General features: G+C 47.2%; 1 protein-coding gene across 1 annotated transcript in view; it reads left to right on the top strand.

Annotated features, from left to right (window-relative positions):
* Positions 1 to 9,268, top strand: part of ntrk3 (neurotrophic receptor tyrosine kinase 3) — a 999,514-nt gene that overhangs the window by 3,590 nt on the left and 986,656 nt on the right. The window lies entirely within an intron of this gene.

The following is a 9,268-nucleotide window of genomic DNA, read 5'->3' as shown; positions in this document are numbered from 1 at the left end:
GCCCGGGGTGGGTGGGTGGGTGGGTGGTTGGGTGACGAGGGGCAGCCGGTGCAGCGAGCGTCGCCACACACTCGAGATAGTCACAATATGCTGGAGTAACTCAGCGGGGCGGGCAGCGTCTCTGCAGAGAAGGAAGGAATGGGTGACGTTTCGGGTCGAGACCCTTCTGCCTGTTGATCCATCGTTTTGTGTCTATCTTCGGTTTAAACCAGCATCCGCAGTTCCTTCTACACGCCGGGGTTCATGAGTTAACGTGTGCACCAAGATGCAGTTAGTTCACAACGCGACTCTCGCTCTCAACTCGCAGTCAGCTCCAGTGATTTGGATAACTGTTTTTATTGGGGGGGGGGGGGGGGGGGGGGGGGCTTGAAAATGAGATCTCAGGTTACAGCAATAATCCTGTCTAAAGTGAGTTAAAAAACTTGCATCCTGACCACGGATGAACTGGAATAAACAAGCGATTCAAGTGGGAAAAGTTGTTACTGCAAGGAAACACACTTGAGTATTGGTCCATTGGCGGTGTCTGGGCGACATTGATGATGTGGGGTTGCTTTAGAAGTGTTGGGAAAGCTACAATGACAATACATTCGGGGGAGACCGCGGGCGTGTGAGGGCGATGCTGTGAATACCCCCTGTAGTCTTGTGGTGTCCAGCCTCAGCGGTGGTCTCCACCCATTCCTTTTGTCCAGAGATGCTGTCTGCGCCGCTGAGTTACACCGGCTTGTGTGTGTCTATCTATATATCTATCAATCGGTAGTCCGGGTGCTCTCGGGCCGGCAGCTCCACTTGGCGATGCTGTCAATGCTCATCAGGTCGGGCAGCGCCTGTGGGGAGAGAATCCGTTAAATCTGGAGTTGATCCGCCAGCATTAAGTGCGGAAAAAGAGCATTGAGCTGAATATGTTCCCGCTCCAAAGACTAGACGTGGAACGATTAGGCTCAATGCCCTAAGGCCAGCATTAACCCAAGTGGAAACGTTTCATTCGGTCTCTCTCCACAGGTGCTGCCTGACCAGTCAACATGCTGACATCTTTAGTATAAAGATGATCATATTGGCTCACGCACGCACTCTCTCCTGCATTCACAACCGATTCACGTTCACATATTCTCTTTGAACAATGGACAGGACAGGTTTGGAGGGATATGGACCAAACGCTGGCAGGTGGGACTAGTGTAGCTGGGCCATGTTGACCGGTGTGGGCAAATTGGGCCGAAGGGCCTGTTTCGACGCTGTATCATTATTGAACTCTATGAGTCTCATAATTACCAAGTAATTGAAACATAAACAATAGACAATAAGTGCAGGAGTAGGCCATTCGGCCCTTAGAGCCAGCACCGCCATTCAATGTGATCATGGCTGATCATCCACAATCCATACCCCGTTCCTGCCTTCTCCCCATATCCCCTGACTCCGCTATCTTTAAGAGCCCTATCTAACTCTCTCTTGAAAGCAGCCAGAGAACCGGCCTCCATCTGAGGCAGAGAATTCCACAGACTTACCACTCTCTGTGAGAAAAAGTGTTTCCTTGTCTCCGTTCTAAATGGCTCACTCCTTATTCTTAAACTGTGGCCCCTGGTTCTGGACTCCCCCAACATCGGGAACATTTCTGGACTCCCCCAACATCGGGAACATGCAGTTAATTGCCCTCCACTGCCTTCTGTGGCAGGGAATTGCACAGATTCACAACTCTCTGGGTGAAAAAGCTTTTCCGCATTTCAGTCCTAAATGGCCGACCCTTTATTCTTAAATAATGATGGACGGGAAGCCCTGGGCGAAGATGGTGCACAGCGTGTGTGCGGTTGTGTAGAGGTAGCCAGGAGCGGGGGGGGGGGGGGGGGGGGTGGCGTGGCGGGGGGGGGGGCAGGGGCAGGGAGCAGCGGTAGTGATGGGCAGAGGAATGGCAACAAAGAACAATTGTATTACACAAGGGGAATGCACTAGTAAATAATGGGTGTCAAAGACTAAAATGAGATCACTGCGTTGGAAGGAACTGCAGATCCTGGTTTAAACCGAAGATAGACACAAAATGCTGGAGTAACTCAACGGGACAGGCAGCATCTCTGGAGAGAAGGAATGGGGGACGTTTCGGGTCGAGACCCTTCTTCAGATCCTTCTTCAGACTCTTCTGGAGACGGGTCTCGACCCGAAACGCAACCCATTCCTTCCCTCCGGAGATGCTGCCTGTACCGCTGGGTTACTCCAGCATTTTGCGTCTAAAATGAGATCACTGGTGGATATTTAAAGAAATACCTCCCAGTCAAAAATCAAGCCAAATATCTTTACCAGTTGCGTTACCAAAACGCAAGGAAACTCTGTCTTTTCTCTGCTTTTAAATGTACATGTTCACGAATTGATATAAAATCATCTCAAGGTCATGCTGGCAAAATAATGGCAATCACTGTACTGTGAACTAGCGCTGCTCCCTTGAAAATGAATACATTGCTTAATGGCGACGTATTGAGAGCTAGATTAAATTTAACCGCCCGGTGTTGCTCCTACTGTGTTCCGGGAACATTCGTAAATAAAAACGACTCAACCGTCGGCCAATATCACCGCGCACCGAGCGCTGGTTGGGTCTGGAGCCGACTACACACGTTTTAAACTGGTCTCCAGGGAATGAAGGTGCCTATAAACAAACATCCCTGGAAAACACACAGTCCAGTAACACTGCTCGCTTTCAACTCTGACTCCCAACTAAAGAACAAACACTGTACATTTAACCTACCCAATGCTTTAACCTCGGATATAAATTATAAGTGTAGGAAGGAACTGGGTCTCGACCCGAATCGTCACCTATTCCTTCTATCCAGAGATGCTGAGTTACTCCAGCTTTTTGTGTCTGCCTGTATCATAAGTTATAAGGACATGCCTATAGGGAGGTTTCACGGCAGTCAGGTCACGACCCATGACCCGTACTGTTGCTACCCTACTCCAAATGGATTACACGCGATGTACTGCAGGTAGGCACTTACCATTGTTTCCAGCGTAGCGGGCCCGTTAAAACCCGCTGAAATTGTCAATTTTTGCGCTGTAAATAGTTATGGAAATCGGGATAAGCGTGAGAGACATTTAGCATACTTCACAATTCCAAAAGTGAGGAGAAATTACGGTAGATAGAAACGAGAGCTGAAGGGACAACAACAGCCAGAGTGCTTGGCGAACATTGGCCGTTTGCTCACTGCATTTCATCAACTAAGGCATTATTTGTATTTTTTCTTGATTCCTTTGGCATCTAAAAAGTTTCAGAAGTGATAAATCTGGCTGTAATTTTTTTAAATCGCCGATGGTTCTCGTGGGTTTTTACATACAAAATGAAAACGCATCTGAAGAAAATTTTACAGCCAGATTTATCACTTCTGAGAATTTTTAGATACCAAAGGAATCAAGAAAAAACACAAATAATACCTTACTTGATGAAATGCAGTGAGCAAATGCGATAATTCCCGATATTTTCAATGTTTACCAAGCACTTTAGCTGCTGTAGTCCCTTCAGTTCTCGCTTCACTATACCTTCATTTAGCTTCACGTTTGGAATTCTGAAGTTGGGTCCATGTCTCTCACACTTACCCCGACTCCCACAATTTTTTTCAGCGCAAAAATTCAACATTTTGGCGGTTTTTAACAGGTAGGAAAGTACGCGTTTCTAGCATTAATAACATATACCGGAAGTGACAGATGTCTTCCAGTTGGATTTAGCGTCTCCGTGCGTCGAGCCTTATGACCCAGTGACCTTCCGTGCAACCCCCCTATTGTCCGTAATTTCATGTCATAGTTGAAAAATGAGACCATTTTGCCCATCAAGTCTACTCCGCCATTCAATGATGACTGATCTATCTTTCCCTCGCAACCCCACTATTGCTTGATCAGTAAATTATATAACACTTGAGAACAAAACAAAACAAAATATTGGTCTATTAAGCAAAAAAAAAAAATGCAGTTCCCGCGGTTGGAGAATTACTCCAGTTCTGTGGGCCCTGAGTGGCTCATATATCCTTTCAGTGTAGAATGAGGCCATTCAGCCGATCAGTTTTATACTATCTGTCAGAGCAGTCCCACCAATCCCATTCCTCCAGTTATTTCCCCATCAGCTGGATTTCATCACAGCATTTGTTCTGAGCTGGGGCGGGAGGTGGTTACTGGAATGGGTGCTTGTCTGCTCCTTGGGCAGCACGGTGGCGCAGTGGCAGAGTTGCTTCCTCACAGTGACCCGGGTTCCACCCTGACCACTGGTGCTGTCTGTACGAGTTTGTACATTCTCACTTCTCCCCGTGACCTGTGTGGGTTTCTCCGGGAGCTCCGGTTTCCTCCCACACTCCATAGACGTACAGGTTTGCCGGTAATTGGCTCCGGTAAGTTGTAAAAACAAAAGAAGTCCCTGGTGTGTAAGATAGTGTTAGTGTACGGGGTGAGTGCTTGCCAGTGCAGACTCGGTGGGCCTGAAGGAACTGTGACTGTTCTGTGTGAGTCTAAGGTCACAAATCTAAAATGTTGCTGCTCCCACTGTAGAGACCCAAGATGCTCAATGCCTTCATAAACGTTCTTCTCCAGTTTAAGTTGCCACATTCCCTTGAGGTGGACAGGATGTTCTATTTTTCAAGGAGACTTAAAGTCGCTCCTTGAAGTTTGTGCAGTCTCTTGTCTTGGTGGAGCAGATTTCTTGTTTTGTTTTTAGTTTTGGTCAAGAGAGATACAGCACGGAAACGTTGCCGAGTCCACGCCGGCCATTGTTTACCTGTCCACACTAGGTCTACCTTATTCCCCCTTTCACATCCACTCCCGACACACAAGGGAATGTTTTACAGACGGCTGATTCACCTACAAACTCGCACGTCTTTGGGTTGTGGGAGGAAACCAGAGCACCCAAAGGAAACCCACGCGGTCACAGGGAGAACGTGCAAACTCCCCCACACAGACAGCACCTGAGGTCAGGATCGGAGCCGGGTCTCTGGTGCTGTGAGGCAGCCACTCTACCAGCCCCGCTACTGTGCAAGTGTTAGGCCTGTAGATGATGGTGGCCAATTCACCAGACGTCCATGTGTGTGGCCAGAAGCTGGCAGAGATGCCTGCCCTGCTGGAGATGTGTAAAGAGTAATCACCATCTGAAATGGTTGCTGATGTTTTTGAGTGAGACAGCATAGCAGTGAATTGTCACGGTGGCGCAGCGGGTATAGTCTCTGCCTCGTAGTGGAAGCTTTGATCTTGGGTGCTGTCTATGTGGGGCTTGCACGATAAGCACATAGGACATAGTACAGCACAGGAAGGGCCTTTCAGCCTCCAATATGAGCCAAAAAACGATGACAAAACATCACCCATTCCTTCTATCCAGAGAAGCTGCCTGCCCCGCTGAGTTACTCCAGCATTTTGTGCCTATCTTCGGTTTAAATCAGCATCTGCAGTTCCTTCCTACACACGACAAGCCCAACTCTTATCTGCCTGCCTATAATCCCTGTTGCCACATTCCCGACATATCCATGAGCCTATAGAACAGTTTGTTAAATGCCACTATCGTATCTGCCCTCAACATTCACTGTGTAAAATATTTGCCTTCCATATCTGTTTTCAACGTTACTCCTCTAACATTAAAACTGTGCACTCTATTCTTCTACATTTCCATCCTGGGAAAAAGACTCTGACTCTCTACCCTATTTACAATCTCCCTGTGAACCTGTGGGTTTCATTCGATTTTTGACTTGAGACATACAGCGTGGAAATACAGTAGGTCCTTCGGCCCATCGAGCCAACGCCGATCGTTGATCATCCCGTAAACTAACTACACACTACAGACAACTTACAATTTTTTATCAAAGCCAATTAACCTACAAACCTGTACGTCTTTGTAGTGTGTATAATACCCACTTAGGAAACCTGAACGGAAACCTTTGGAGACTTTGCGCCCCACCCAAGGTTTCCGTGTGGTTCCCGGAGGTTGCAGGTGGTTGCCGGAGGTTGCAGGTAGTGGAAGCAGGTAGGGAGACTGACAAAAACCTCCGGGAACCGCACGGAAACCTTGGGTGGAGCACAAAGTCTCCAGAGGTTTCCGTTCAGGTTTCCTGAGTGGGACAGGGGCATGAGAAGGAGGAAACCGGAGCACCTGGAGAAAACCAACGTGATCACAGGGAGAATGTACAAATTCTGTACAGACAGCATTCATAGTCAGGATGGAAGCCGGGTCTCTGTCAGTGTAAGGCAGCAACTGTGCCACTGTGCTCCCCTGTTCCAACAGATGCATCAGTTTCCTCCCATATGCTAAAGATGTATGGGTGTGTTGGTTATTGGCTTCTAGTGTGTAATGAGCAGATGTGAAAGTGTGATAACACAGAAATAGTGTGAAAGGGTCATTGAAGTTCAGCATGGACTCGATGGGCCGAAGGACCGTTTTCCATTCAATATCTTTCAATCAATAAATAAAACTATGGTTGATATTCCGCAGACTCCAACACATACTGTTTTGGGTAGACAAAAGTGCTGGAGAAACTCAGCGGGTGCAGCAGCATCTATGGAGCGAAGGAAATAGGCAACGTTGGCTATTTCGGAAATAGGCCCGAAACGTTGCCTATTTCCTTCCCGAAGGGTTTCGGCCCGAAACGTTGCCTATTTCCTTCGCTTCATAGATGCTGCTGCACCCGCTGAGTTCCTCCAGCACTTTTGTCTACCTTCGATTTTCCAGCATCTGCAGTTCCTTCTTAAACACATACTGTTTTGGGACTATTTCCCTCTTGCTCCTACCCGTTAAAGTTTCTCCAGTACACAGACATCGCATCCATTGATTCCTCCACAGCAAATCTGATAGGAAGTTCAGTTTACTTTATTGTCACATGTACCGAGGTACAGTGAAAAGCTTTTGTTGCGCGCTAACCAGCCACAGAAAGACAATACATTATTACAATTGAGGTGTCTACAGTGTATAGATACATGATAAGGGAATAACGTTTAATGCAAGGTAAAGCCAGCAACGTCCACTCAAGGATAGTCCCAAGTGTCACCAAAGAGGTAGATAGTAATTCAGCACTACTGCTCTCTGGTTGTGGTGGGATGATTCAGTTGCGTGATGACGGTTGTGAACATAGATCCTATAGCGGAGCAAGATAGACCACTCCTGCTCAATGCAATGGGCTGACGTGTAGTACGCAACGGAAGGGAACGTGGGCCTTTTTTTCATCCATTTCAGTAACCCGACCTGACCCGACTCGCAGTGTAATCAACGTTGCGGGGGAACAGTTTGTGTTAATAAATTTAAATTCTGAAAATGAGGAGAACATTTTTACCAAATAACTTTTATTTTTACGAGGTTGTTTCCGTAACCGGCTTCCGTCTCTTTGCTCCGCTACGGGATCTTTGGTGCGGAGACGGAAGCCGGTTACGGAAATGGGGCCGAAAATTACCCATGAATCTGCCCATGGCAGTACTACGTCTTTTTCGTCGAGTGGACCATCTTGCTCGCTGCAGGATCTTTGGTTGGGAAGAAACTGTCCTTGAATCTGGAGGTGGGCGTTTTCACACTTCTATACCTTTTGCCTGATGGAAAAGGGAAGAATAGCAGGAAAGACAGCAGGAACCTAATGTTCCTGTAACAATGGGTGCATCCGACAGCAGGAGGAAAATACTGAGAATGGGTAGTGTTTATTGAAAGCAACCCGTCAGAGATTAACCAGATTATCCAAGAACAATACGAGGGAATGGGCCCATAGCTCACCACAATTGTCCATAGTCACTGGATCTATATTTGTAGATGCAACTCTTGAATCCACCACAACCTGGCAAGTGTTATGGGCCGGTCCCACTTACGCGACTTTTTCAGCGACTGCCGGCACCCGTCATAGTTGAAAATCCAGCGGCGACCAGAAAGACGCTCCAACTCTTTGGGCGACTGAGGAGACTACTCACGACCATACAGGCGACACCCTGGTGACATGTCACGGGGTGAAGCCTGTATGGTCGTGAGTAGTCACCCAAAGTCGTACCTTGTTCTGGCCGCCGCTGGATTTTCAACATGTTGGATATATTTGGAGACCTGCTGCGACTATGACGGGTGCCGGCAAGTTGCCGAAAATATCGCGTAAGTGGGACAGGCCCTTTAGACACCGAAGATAGACACAAAAAGCTGGAGTAACGCAGCGGAGATGCTGCCTGTCCCGCTGAGTTACACGAGCGTTTGGTGTCTATCTTCGGTTTAAACCAGGATTTGCAGATCCTTGCTACACAAGTGTTAGTCGCCATTGGGTGAGGCGATGGTGTCTAACAAACCTCATGCGTTACTGCCAAATGGTTTTATTTTGTTTTGTGGGACACGTTTAATAAATCAACGCAACAATGGTGTTGTAGATCCGGCAAACAATATCCAATTGTTGCTGCTAGACATTTGAATAGATTGCGGCACCCATTTCTTCCGATTAGCATATAGATAGAATTGGTTGTGATTATATTGATCCATCTTGATGTGTAAAGAGCTTACACATATTCTCATCTAATGATTATATGTATGCTTTTTCAAATCTAATTAACATTCACAGTCATTTTGAGTTCTACGGCCCTGATTTTTAAAATGATTTTCCCTGTAGGTACCTGTCATTTTTGGCCCTATGTAATAAATAATTAACACATAATTGATGGAGTGGGGCCGTGAATCTACCACTGATGAGGTAGGGTTGGCCTGACACCACGTACAGTACACGCGCAAGTGCAATAGTACAATGCTCTTCTGGAAGTGGATGGGATGGAGTGTGGAGAGGGTGGTGTTTGTGTGTGTGTGTGTGTGTGTGTGTGTGTGTGTGTGTGTGTGTGTGTGTGTGTGTGTGTGTGTGTGTGTGTGTGTGTGTGTGTGTGTGTGTGTGTGTGTGTGTGTGAGAGAGAGTGTGTGTGTGTGTGTGTGTGTGTGCATATATGCGTGTGGGTCCATGTCCATGTGTCTGTGTGTATGTGCGCGCATGTGTGTGTGTGCAAGTGTGTGTGTACATGTGTGTGTGTGTGTGCATGTGTGTGTGTGCATGTGTGTGTGCACATGTGTGTATGTGTGTGTGTACATGTGCGTGTGTGCATGTGTGTGTGCATGTGTGTGTGCACATGTGTGTATGTGTGTGTGTACATGTGTGTGTGTGCATATGTGCGTGTGTGTCCGTGTGCATGTGCAAGTGTGTGTGTGTTTATGTGTATGTGTGTATGTATGTGTGTGTGTTTGTGTGACAACGTATGTAGACCTACGCATGTGGGTGTCGGTGTGCATGTGTGTGTGTTTGCACACTCATTTGTGCGTACATACCAAAGTCAATCC

The sequence above is a fragment of the Amblyraja radiata genome, chromosome 34 (assembly GCF_010909765.2).
Source record: "Amblyraja radiata isolate CabotCenter1 chromosome 34, sAmbRad1.1.pri, whole genome shotgun sequence".
In the NCBI taxonomy this organism is placed as follows: domain Eukaryota; kingdom Metazoa; phylum Chordata; class Chondrichthyes; order Rajiformes; family Rajidae; genus Amblyraja; species Amblyraja radiata.
Note: the sequence above shows the minus strand (reverse complement) of the source record. Positions and strands in the feature narration are given on the sequence as shown.